The sequence below is a fragment of the Anguilla rostrata genome, chromosome 16, assembly GCF_018555375.3.
Source record: "Anguilla rostrata isolate EN2019 chromosome 16, ASM1855537v3, whole genome shotgun sequence".
Lineage (NCBI taxonomy): Eukaryota > Metazoa > Chordata > Actinopteri > Anguilliformes > Anguillidae > Anguilla > Anguilla rostrata.
In genome coordinates, this window is record NC_057948.1 from 9652174 (window position 1) to 9664966 (window position 12793).

At 43.2% G+C, this 12793-nt stretch overlaps 1 protein-coding gene across 10 annotated transcripts in view; it reads right to left on the minus strand.

Moving 5' to 3' along the window:
* The window catches only part of ppfibp2b (PPFIA binding protein 2b), a 62010-nt gene extending 52175 nt beyond the window's left edge, over positions 1-9835 (minus strand). For 2 of the 10 annotated variants that reach the window (XM_064313987.1, XM_064313989.1), the window contains exon 1: positions 9664-9827. The gene's annotated coding sequence lies outside the window, so the exon portion shown is untranslated. Of the gene's footprint in view, positions 1-9663 lie in introns of all 10 variants that reach the window. The other 8 variants (XM_064313993.1, XM_064313996.1, XM_064313983.1 and 5 more) reach the window with 7 other exon arrangements.
* Positions 9836-12793: the final 2958 nt, after the last annotated feature.

Genomic DNA, 12793 nt, shown 5'->3' on the forward strand with positions numbered 1-12793 from the left:
TCAGCCCTCGTTGCACACCAGTTTTCTGCCCTAGATAGGTCATTACCAAACACTCAACACTACATGCAAATCGAAGAAAGGAGGAAGGCGGCAACGCCTTGAACAACTGTTACTTACTTACTTAATCCTCTTCCTTCCCCGTGGAACATGAGGCTGCGACTATCTGCTTCCATCTGGTCCCATCCCGTGCAGCATGCTGTGCTTCGCCCCAAACAACTATTAGACTGAAGTATTTTAAGTATGAAACGCACAGTGGTTTCTGTGGAAAAAGTCACTTCACGGTCTGTGGTGACGAGCGCAAAGTACGGTTGTAGATCGCTCGGACCCCTCTGAAAACTGGTCTATTGACGGGTGCAAGGAGAGAACAAACACTCCCAAGGTCTTCGTGCACCAAGATGGCCGCTTTCCATAATGGTTAACCACCCAAAAACACTCAAAAACAGCACAATGCTGGCAAAGCAAAGTCCGCCTAAGAAAGTGACCCACGCTGTTTACAGACGGGGGTCAGTCACCCACAGTTCGCTTAGTCATCCTCGCAGAGAAACACACTGAGCCACAGAGGCAGTGTTAGCTGCCCCGGACAGCATACTGTCGCTGCCGCACAGTCCTTCTCCAGCAACCCGGTCTTCAGAGCCTCCACGATGACCTCGGTTTGTTTACGCTTTTCAAACGGCTTCACGTGCAGGGGAAGGCACTCGAACGCAATGCCCGTGTCCCGAATTTGTACATTCATTACCCCGGCCAAGTGTCCGCTTCAACAACAAAGCCCCTGTCAACAGCTATCAAATTTCGCTTCGGATACACAGCGAGCGAACCGCAGCACTTCTGAGGGAGATGAGTGCCTGCCATAAATCTTACTTTTTGTACCTCACTAAGCCTAATATTGGTGCCATGCATTTCATGTGACAACACTGTGTTCTGCCAGAGGGCATATCCGTAGCTGCCGGTAACATAACATTACTGGGCTGGTGATGTTCAGTCATGATGAACACTGCAAAAATCAAAGAATAAGTCCATCTTAACAAGTATTTCAGTCTTGTATTTAGACTTAAAATCTTGTTTCTATAACCTTTTTTTTTTTGCTAAATGAGACAAACAGATTGCCAGTTTTAACTCCAAGATTTGTCAGTGGGGCAAGACAATTTCACTTGCCAAGAAAACAGTAACTTAAAACAAGCTAATATTTTCTACTTGAGGGAAAGCCTCATTAGAAGACTAAGGCACTTGTTAAACAGACTTTGCGCAGTGTACTGAACCTCAGTAGGCCGTGGGTGAGCATAATGGGCAAAAGGTTACGATCACCTCACAGCAAGCCGACAGGAAGAATACTTGGAACAACCCCCCAGAGAAAGCGGTGTAGCTTTCTTACTATTCCACTCCCTCTTGCATTGATATTATTAACATATACATAGTACATAACGCAGGCTAATTAGTATACTTGCAAAGCGAACACAACAAGGCTAATTAGTATACTAGCAAAGCCAACACAACACAGGCTAATAAGTATACTAGAAAAACCAACACAACACAGGCTAATTAGTGTGCTAGCAAAGCCAACACAACACAGGCTAATTAGTGTACTTTCAAAGCCAGCACAACAGAGGCTAATAGTGTACTTGTCCACTAGCAAAGCCCACACAATAGCTGAGTTAGCAGGACCAGATATTTCAATGCAATCGAGGCCAAGATAAATGCATGGGAAAAAAACAGTTTTTACTTGATATGTTTTATGATTAAAATCTGTTTTCATTCTCTGAAGCGAAAAAGGCTGCTTCACATCCTTAATTTCACAACAGGGCTTGCACTCAAAAAGCTCGTCAGAGTAGAAGTGCTCATGTAGAATCAGTCTGACCTTTTGGTTCATAATAGACAGGCTTAGTTCTATGAACAGGGAAATCCCAGTCCAAAACCAGGACTCCTTATTTTAGATGCTTTCTGAATACACACTTGATGTCTTCGTATCTCCCAATATCCAGATAAACACTTATCTGGATACAAGGAGTAATAGTCTAAGTCTGACTGTGTAGACAGGGCGACAGATGAGATGTTGAGGCAGTTTGATTCATCTTCAAAGACACACGTGCAGCTCATTTGCCCAGGACTCCAGTCATTCACTGATCCCAGGGGTTCCAGCAATACAGCTAACCTGCAGAGATAATTCTATCAAGTAAATGCAAAGGGAGAAACAGAACCTTGAAACCAGAAAAGCTGTGCGGTCTCAACGTATTTGTATTGCCATTGTGCAGTGCGTCCTTGAAAAAGTGCCCAGTATCTTTAAAATAAAAACAGATATTGTGGATAAAAGTAAAATAGCAATCCAAATCTTTTTTTGACTTTCACGCTGTGCTGTATAATGTGGTGTGTCCGGGTGCCACTTCAAAGTGGCGTTTTCTGGGGCCATCTGGCTTTACACATCTTTTCCCATGACACAACTTGGAAGAAACTCCTAATTACGAGCGACCAGAGGAGGGGGGAGAATTCACTTTGATCTGTCTGTGTGGAGAATAATCTCTTTACATCACCATAGCATGCTCAGCGTTCAGCGTGGCTTTAAGTTTGTCCCGTGGTTCTGGAACAGGAAATTCCTACACTTACGTGCGGTGGGCCAAACACACAGTTTGGGTGCGAGTTTAATGTTGCTCCCAATTTAACCCTCGGCTGTCTGGATTAATAAACAGAACTACGGGAGCCAGGTTTAAACCGCGGAGGCTTTTCAGAACTCGACTAGACGGGTTCTGCCAGATCCGTTCCCATTTGTACGCTCATGCTTCAACCGCAGGCATTCTAGAGATATGTTATTGTTTTTTTCTCTTGCCTTTATAAGGTTCAGTTTTCACCCTGATATTCTCTACTTTCCCCACTTAATGAAAATAAGTCCGTAAAGATCACGTACGAGTTCCCAGCCGTATCTGATACCGGAATCATCGATCGCATCCCTCGGCTCCGCGCGTATTATTTTTGCTTCGCTTGGCTGTCAAAGCGGTTTAAATTTGAATAGCATGAGCTTCTCATGCAAGCACGAGGGAGCATCGCGCGCTTTGGATAACATTCTGAACACGCATAGCATTTCAGGATCTGAAACACTCTGTTTCATTCTGATCCAAGTATTGACTCCTAACCTTTGAACAAGCATGGTCTCCCTAATAATTATGAGTAGACGTCCAAATGAGGTTCTATCAAATAGCTAAAATTAGAGATGACAACCCGTGCTGTAGCATACTTGTCAATTTTCCCACTTCACCTAAAGTCAACAATAAGTTACACATTCGTTTGTTTTTTTTTTTTTTTTTGGATATGTCGTCACTGTAAATTGTTGTCACCGCTGTCTTCCCAGGTCGCCCTTGCAAAACAGGTCAATATCTCTGCTAAACATCCCTGATTATACAAAGTCGTAATAGATAAATATAGTAAATATAGTAGGCCTATAGTAAATATTTAACTACAGGTTTCCAAATAGCATTTGTGTACAGGATACACAATTTTCTCAGTAAATTATTAGGAGTTGTAGGAATAGTACACTAAAATGTTAGGCATTTCTGGTCCAATACTAGAACTGACCTGATGCCATCATATAGTAGGCTACTTATATACCCCCAATACAAACAGTATCTCCAGCCGTGAAATATATTGAACCCTTTCTTTCATTTTGTTTCATTCACTCAAATTAAATGAAGACCCGACAAGATAGGCTAATTTGTATCATGGACTCGAAACACTGTTAAAGCATCGTCAGTGTTTTAAAGGATACCTCACATTTACGGATGAAAAAACAATGGGAAGCTTTAGTTGCAGTAATGATCCAAGGACATGAGTTAACTGCCATTTATCAAAAAAAGAACCCCTTTTAATACAGGACCCATTAACAATTAACCAAACTCCCACAGCCACCTGCAAATTAATCATGTGGAAATCCACCTGTAACCTTGAGTTTATATTTCTTTTGTCAAGCCTGTTTCAACTTCTCAAACGTGTCAGCGCACCATCGTTAGATATCCAGAATATCAGCATCAAGCGGCCGTGCGTAATCGCTCTGGACATTAAGTGACACCGTCGCATTTGCATCAGCAATCAAGCCGAATCAAGTTTAACACCGTGCCCAGCAAGCATGAGATCGCGTTACCGAAGTAACGCTCCTTGGAGCAGTCTTTACCACCGTTAACACTATGTGACTTAAAAGCCTTCCGTCCAAAAAGAACATAAGCCCGGATGTGTCATTATGAATACGGCTGATTTTGAAGGCGTACGCTGACTACGGGTTTTCTACATGTATATTTATCGATATGGGGTACAAACTATGAAAGCGTTTAAATTATAGGATGTCTGTCTCCTCTTCACGGGACGCTTCCATTTTTGAATGCTTGAAGGAACTTAACTACTTTCCTCCAGTGCACCAGCACCAGTTTGCAAATGCCATTGCTTTTGTTTGTGCCTTCTCAAATCGCAGGGCTCCATTAGTTTGGTAAAAACCTCCTCACAGGTTTTTGTTGTGGCCTGATGGTCTGTGTTCTTTCCTCACGTGGCAGCAGTCGGTATCTACATGAAACCCGCGCATCCACGACGCAACAGACTAATAAAAGCGGCGCGTCAACACAGCTTAATGTCGACACAAAGACATGACACCGGCAGCCAGACAGCCCATTCAGAGCATTCAGCCGGAAATCCCCTCCAGCACATGTAAACAGGATAGTGTAAAGCTGCAACAAAGGAGAAAGACTTGCTTCACAACCTCTGACCTGCTCTTCACGAGAGTACGAAAGCTAGCAATCATACAAACACAAACATATATTACACTGAGTAACAGACATAAAGACAGCTTGGACGTCCCCTCATTTAGGTATAAACCTAGCCTGGGCTGAGTGCTCCCACATGGATGCACAGACACAGAGCACGTCTCCCGTCTGTGCTGAGAGTGCTCTATGGCCAGACGGTTCTGGGGAATCATAGTTGTCTCCTTCTCCCGAAACAGGTTTGAGGCCAAGGTCCTCCCTGACTGCAGACAGTGTCTGCGATGGCCCACCCGGAGGTTGCAAGACCATCACGCTCCAGCATCAGTGGAGGATCATCGACAGCATGGAGGAGGTCCCGTGGGAGGCAAAGAACATCAAGGTCTGCCTTGGTGTCTTTTTGCTGTAATAGATATGTGGTACTCAACTTTGATTATGACTTCTGATTTCACAACTCTCGGGTTAAAAAAGACACATAAGACAGCCTTTGTACCCTGATGGTGTATCGCTTTCTATAAAACATGTTTAAAGGTTTAATTTATATACAAGGCAATGTCTAACTTTTTCTCATGGTAAGTTCTCTCCAGGAATTGTAATCAAATTTCATGCTGAAAATTTTTAATTTAGGGTGTTTTTACTGCTGTTAAGCTCAGAAAAGAGTTTTGTTGACCCTCTGGACAACATAAAGGTTAACCCATTAAACCCACTTAAAACCCAGAGATATAAGTAAAAATCCCCACATCTTAAATAAACCCTATTATCTCCAAAGCTATATACAGTACATACATGGTTCAAAGCTTGAAATAAAGAGCACATTTGTACTGTAAGAAACCCCTCAGGTACACGCAACAGCACAACGAGTACACCAACTATAAGAAACTAAACTTTCAGCAAAAGCCATGATGGGAAGATCATAGAGAGGGTCGATTTTTTCCAGATAGTAGTTTTCTTTCAAGGTCCATATAGAAATGGTTTTGTCGAGAACAGAGTGGAAGAACTTGACCTCCTGCACAGAGACCCATCCAACACCTCTGGATCAACTGGATTTTTTGGATTGGATTTGGATCAATAGGAAAGCACATTGCGAGGCAGGTCTAATTGGCCAATCAGTGCCCGACCTCACTAATGCTCATCTGGCTGAATGGAAGCAAATCCCTGCAGCAATGCTCCAACATCGAGTGTAACGCCTTCCCAGAAGAGTGGATGTTTTACAGCAGCAAAGGGTGCAGCACTCCATATTAATGCCCATAATTTTGGATGAGATGGTGGATGTCAGGTGTTCACATACATTTGGCCATGTAGTGCAATTTACTTGGCACAGGAATGTCTCATTTAGATCATTTTTTTCACTGTTTGACATTTTTCATGTTTGAAATTCTATTTACATACATAGAAATACTCGTTTTCAAGTGCTCCTGAAAACACTTTCAGCTGAATGGAAAGAATGCATAATGAAAAGATGACTTTACCAAGCCTATGGACAAAGAGTGGACTGACCAAATCCCCCTCTGGGGGGATAAGCAATCAATGTCAATACCATCACTGCAGTATTAGCAGTTGTTTGACTTGTTGCAGAGAGTTATTGGATTATAAAATACCATAATCGTTAACCTGGGGTGTCAATTTCAGGAAGGGGACTGACATGCCATTTCTTTTGCTGTCTCTATTGGTTTTATCGGTCAAGATGGGTTTTTTTGCATCAAAGTGCAAAGAGTCTAAGGTTTACAGTGGCACAGTACACCTGTTATAGCCTTCCACCATGAATCAATGACAGATAAAAGCAATAGCTTAAGACTATGTTAATTCTTAATTCTTGCGGGCATCTGATTTCACAGCCATTGGGCTTTAAGCACTTCATGTTGTTAAGTGAGGCCCTACCCTGTTGTGTCTTGTGTATGTGGTTTGAATTTTACAAGAGGGGTTCTAATGTTTGAACTCGTAGAAAACCAATAAGAGCCAAAAGAGGAAAAAGGAACACGGGACCGTAAGCACCCGCGCTGGGAAAGGAGCTCGATCGGATTTCGCGACGTCGCTCACGCGGCTCGAACGATGATGTCACGAATGGCCCCGCCCCATTGTTACGGACCTGGCAGGAGACCTGCGTCGGTGACAGCGGAGGAGCTCCTGTCTCACTGTGTCATTAGAGACAAACCTGCGGCAGACAACTCACTTCTCTCTCAGCCTTCTCGGGGCTGCGGCTCGTCATCAGAACCCCCCCAGGCCTGGTTATGTTTTTGATTAAGAAACACTAAAATCTAAATCTTGCCCCAGACTCATTCGCAAGTAACACACCCAGTGTATATTGCATTGTAAACTCTGGACATTGCTGCTGGCACAAGGCTTGTAATATAATGTTGTTCTGCTCAAGTCACTCCTTGTGGGAGGCACATGCTGTACGTTCCAGAGGCCAGGACACTGGCAGCATGGATTAAAAGAGGGACGTTGTTGTGCCCAGGAGCTTGAAACTTTACATTATGCATTCCAGTAAAAATCCCCATCAAAAAAGGTTGATGAACAGCATAAAAACTCTACTTTGTAAGATGTAAAATTGTCAGCAATGTGAAGCTAATCTCCTTTGATAACAACACTAATGATAATGAGGTTCCCCGCCTCCTGCCCCCCCCCCCCCCACCCCAGGTGAGGCCAGCTGTTTGGGCACGGGTGCCAGTGTCCCGCCCGCTCACCTGCCCCGATGTGAACTGGCAGCCGTGACACATGGGGGCGGGGGGGGGGGGGGGGGTGCGGGGGGAGGCACACACCCTGCGGGCGCACGCCAAATATCAGGCGGGGGAAGAGAGCGCGGCGAAGCGCGTCTCATGCGCCGGAGCAAATGTCAGAAGACATCTCCGGACAGCCGAGCGGAGGGGAGAGCCCGCGCCCGTCGAATCGTGCTCCTCCTCCCCCGCGCCCCCTCGCCTCCTCCCCACATCAATGCCGTGCGCCCCAGTTCCTTCTTATGTGCGCCGTGTCAGCCGGGGATGAGTCACCTCACACATGAACTCTGGGTTTGATTTTTTTTTTTAAACCTTCTCCAGGAGTTAGTGCCTAACTGTGGCAGTAAATTAACATGGGACATCAGGCAGCGCAATATATGCAGCAGAGTGGCATCATCAATGCTCCATAATGGTGCAATCTATCCCCCATTACAACGTCATCTATCCCCATAATGGTATCATCTATCCCCTACATTGGAGTCATCTATCCCCCAGATCTATATAATCACGGGAACGCAGGCTGAGAAGTAGTAATATATATTTTAAATATTTTTTTAAAATGCATAGCGAATAGTGGTATGTCCATTATTGCACGTGCATGAGTGCGTGTGTGTGCGAACGTGCATGCGTGTGCATGCATTCACATGTATGTGTGCGTGTGCATGTGCATGTTTATGCACGCATGCATGTTTGTGTGTGCGCTCATTGTCCAGCAAATCATCCCCTAGTAAAAAAAAAACAAGGAAAAAACCAAGGTAGTGTGCATGAAACAAATTAATTTCTTAGTTTAATCTACTTGCGCACAAGGCCCGCACAAATTCTGACCAGCTTTTACTTTTATTTTCTATTATTATTATTATTATCAATTTTATTTTTATGCTTCCATGAGAACTTTTCCTAGTTGAGGGCTTCAGGAGATTGCTCTTCACAAAGGGATGTTTTTATGTTTTATGAGATGAGATGAACAGCACTTTGCACAGACACCCAGTTTCCCTTCAGAGTGACCTGACCAGACCCTCACTGATTTTCACTGACTTCACTGCCTTTGTTATGCCTGTAATCGAAATGCCACGGGTTAAGGTAACGATCTCCGCTCGGACAGTAACAGTCAACGACAGAGGCGGTTGCCAGGAAAGGGGGTTCAAAGCAGCGTGGGGGGAAAAAAACCAGCTGGTTGGGAACCACGAAGGGTTCGGCCCTGCAGTGACAATGAGAGGTTGTCTGGCTTCAGAGCTGTATAGGTTCAGACGGTACAATCTCAACGTTAGCCTCTGCAGAACAGCAAGCCTGAGAAAGACAGCTGAAATATAAAACAGCAGCTTCTGGAGGCGGGTCATCTAACAATCGCCATATCTGTTTATAAATCTGGCCGGGATCCTGGGATATTATGTCATCTTGAAGACGCACAATTGTATACTGTTTGCCATGAGACCAGAGGACACTGGAAGGCTGGGCTGAGGACAAATAATGGGCTTTATCCTTTTGGCCGAGCACATGATATTCAGCACCACGCCACTTACCCGACGCGGTCGAGGAACAAGCGAAATTTGTTTCACTTTTGTAGTTGAACGCGCAAAGATCAGTTAAATCCAGAGGTGTCAGACTCCAGCCCTCTAGGGCCTGCTAATTTTTCGCTGTGTTGACTCCTTTAAGTAACCGATTGACTCGAGATCCCGCAAACCTCGTTTCCCAGCCTAACTTAGCTGCTCGCTGAAGGGAAACCACAAAAATCCGCAGACCCTGCAGCCCTCCGAGACTTGAGTTTGACACCCCTGGTTTAATGGGCGCTTCCAAACTACAGCAGAGTGCCAAAGGCTTATTTTTTTCGTGAACGCCCAATGCAGCGGTAAGAAAGTGAAAAAGCAGCAAAATATCAAACATTCAAAGCATTTCTTGGTCTCAATTCCAATAACAGACAGCTAATGAGAAAAAACACTGCTTGGATATTTTCCACAAGCACAAACATTTTTTGGAGCATATGCATTTAATTTTAATTAGCACGACACTTTAAACTCGCTCCCACACAAACTTCCTCCTCATTCTGACACATTTTATTAGCCAGACGACTCAGCTGAGTCTGTGTAGCTTTTGGAGGGAATCCTTCTGAGTTGACAGAATGATATTAACATACGTTTCTTTGAGGGTTTCACTCGTCTGCCCTCATACTTTGATCATATTAATAGAAGGCTGGGATCTATAATTTAGTTATTGAATCATTGACTTACCACATGCCTTGGGATGATGCAAACCCCCTTTTCATTGGTGTAGGAGTCCAAGGTTTGGAGAGATTACCTGAAACGACGGCAATACATTTTTTAAAGAGTACACCTTGTTTAGATGTATGCGACCATACCATTATATTTGTTATACATGCTATATATATAAATGAAGAGATCTCAGTGGTGTTCTCACTCTTTCACTCTCTCTCTCGCTGTATGTTTATGTATGCATGTATTTCTAAATTATGTAAATTATGTGTACAAGGCAGAAGGACACCATTGCATCTAATTTACTAGTTACAGTCAATCATACCTGACCAAAACATCAATTAGGTAAATCGTTACATGGGACATCAGGCAGATCACACACAACCTCCAGCGTGCCGTCGTTTTTAATCACTTCCGTTCTGTTTGAGGTACCGGCCGCAGCCGTGTACGATGGGAGCCCTGATATTCTGAAATTAGCGTGTCATTTGCGGCTAGATCCACTGGCCCCTGCCGTTAGTCTCGTGGGCTGGTAATGACAGTCTGCAATTTAACGCACAACACAGAGGCGGGCATCCTCTATCATTCTCATCAACTGGCTAGCCCAACTCCCTGATAAAACCCTCTCCATCTCAACGTATGATAAACAAGCCTATTCTGTCGTGTATTTATGGATTATTTTTAACTGGCTTCATTAAATACGAATCAGACCTACTTCCTAATCGCATTTTGTTCCATACTTAAAATGAGAACTTCCTTAATTAAAAAAACGCGACTGATGTACGGTTTGTTTTATTATATCTGTTAATATGGAAGACACCTCAAAACATATTTCAATAAATTAAAATCACTGACTGAATTCTAGCCTCCACTGAGAGCTACGGCAATGGCTCTTTAGCTGTGTGAATAAGAATAAAGGTGCAGCCAAATTCTTCGTGAGGTACCAGTGTATTCAGTCAGGTGCAATCGTATCAACTCTCCTGTAAGCAACCACCTGTTCGCCATGCAAATCACGCGGAATTCACTGTTTTACGCAACGGCCAAAGCAGGTATCGAAATAATTCTTCTTCCTATACCGAAAGCGTCCCATAATGTAGCCTACTTCAATACGAATAGACATTATAATTGCATTTTTTTAAAACCAAAGATAACATAACAACATAGCAAGTACGTTATGTGTGCATAGCCTGTGGATCTACAAGTTTTCAAAGTCGTGGAGTGCAGTTTTACTTTAGGATTCGTAAGATAAAATGCACAGACCTTCAATCAGCCAAAGATCAAAACAAAGTAAAATAAAGTTAATAATATAGCGGTCATTACGGAATAAAACGTCTACAAAACATGTCATGCTACATATGATGATATTAAATCAAGCTGCAAATTCTCGCCTACCTTTTATTCTTTTTAAAAATCCACTTTATTCCACTTGTGCAAATCCCATTCGGTTGCTAAAAAGACGACAGTGGTTCTCTGCTGGTCGCAGACGTTCTGTTAGCGCACTCCCTTTGCCTCCCTCCCTCAGCGCTCGGACACTACGCGCAGGCTGCGGGTCGTTGTGAGCTACTGTCGCCATAGTTCAATAGTTAAGTCTTTCAACCAATCACCTGTCATGTGATTCCTGAGGCGTGCCATGGCCGGAGAGCAGTACAATGCGTGCGCCTCCCGAAATGGAGCCGCGTAGCATTTGTGTGGTCTAGGACCAAAGCCGTTAGGACTAAAGTCGTTTCCATTGTTGGAATTGGCTACTGTACTAAGAGCTGTTTCAAACTCTTGGAACAGGGTTGACTTTTAAAATAAATACCAGAGTCAAATTTTCAAATGTATTTGTTGTCTAGACAATGCAAATATTTGTGTACAGTTTTATGTAATAGCCTATACCATTTTAAATTCTGGATTTCTGGATATAAAATATTTTTACACGAATTGATTAAAGTATATTATAGCCTAAAGTTAACTCTATGTTTCGTTATTTAATTTATGTACGTACAATCCAGATTTTATGACAAGCAAAATTCAGATTGTGCGCATGTGTATGAGATCTTAAATACCTCAGTTTTGCTAGAAAGAAACGGTCGTTTGTATCTGTTCTATGTATATACATAAATATATTAATGTAAACTTCGGAATAGAAACCCAACTGTTCGAATATAGAAATGAACAGGTATTATTTTTACCCACATTCAGTAAAATTGAATGTAATGAGATAGCAGAATGATGATGAAAGAATTGCAGAATTTATACATTTACATAACTTTGCCATTCAGCTGAACACGAGGTTCATATTTACATTTTATGGGATTTTTGTAGGCTTTACATAAAACTCGCTAATCTATACATCTACATTCTGTAAATTATGAATTTGTGCTCTTGATCGAAGAAAGGTAGTGGGGACCTCCGGTGGTCCTTTACGCAATTGCAACCGACCGAGCAGGCCGTCTTCACTGAATTTGCCTGTGGGAAAGGCCGGGTTGGTTTTACGACGTTGTACTTGTGTCACTGTCACTATGCAGTATTTGCCTTGCACAGATGGGCAGCGTGATATGCTTTGTGTTGGGCAGACAGGTAGACGGCTTGTCGACATTATGGTTTGCGTTTTATAGGTGGGCTTCACCAAATTCACTCCTGGCCTAACCTCATCAATACCCATGCGGTGCCTGGGTGAAGTGGGACCAAATCTGTGGTGAGTGTTTACTTTACTAATGATAGACACTTATCTTCTCCTGCAGTCTGTGGCCAACATGGATCCACCGCCATTCCAAAAATGTCAATAGAATATCCTAAACTGGAAATACTGTGCTTGAGAACATGGAGAATTTTTTTCGGAGAAAAAAAAAAACCTTAGCAAAAACACTTGACAGAAGAAAACATTTAAAAAGGTCAAGAAATTGGCATGCACTTCTAATTGGATTTTTTATGCATAAAACACCTGAACAGGGTTATGGTTAGGATTAGGGTTGAGAGGAAACCAGGGCTGTGGGCTGGACTATGGTTGGGTTTAGTAACCAGGGTTACAGTTCAGATGGATAAGATAGAGGCCATGACCCTCACCCCCATGATTCACAGAAATACACTGCAAACCTAGATAAAGATGCATTTCCCACTAACACAACTATGGGGTTCCTCCTTACAACACCCTTTCACGTTTGGGAAA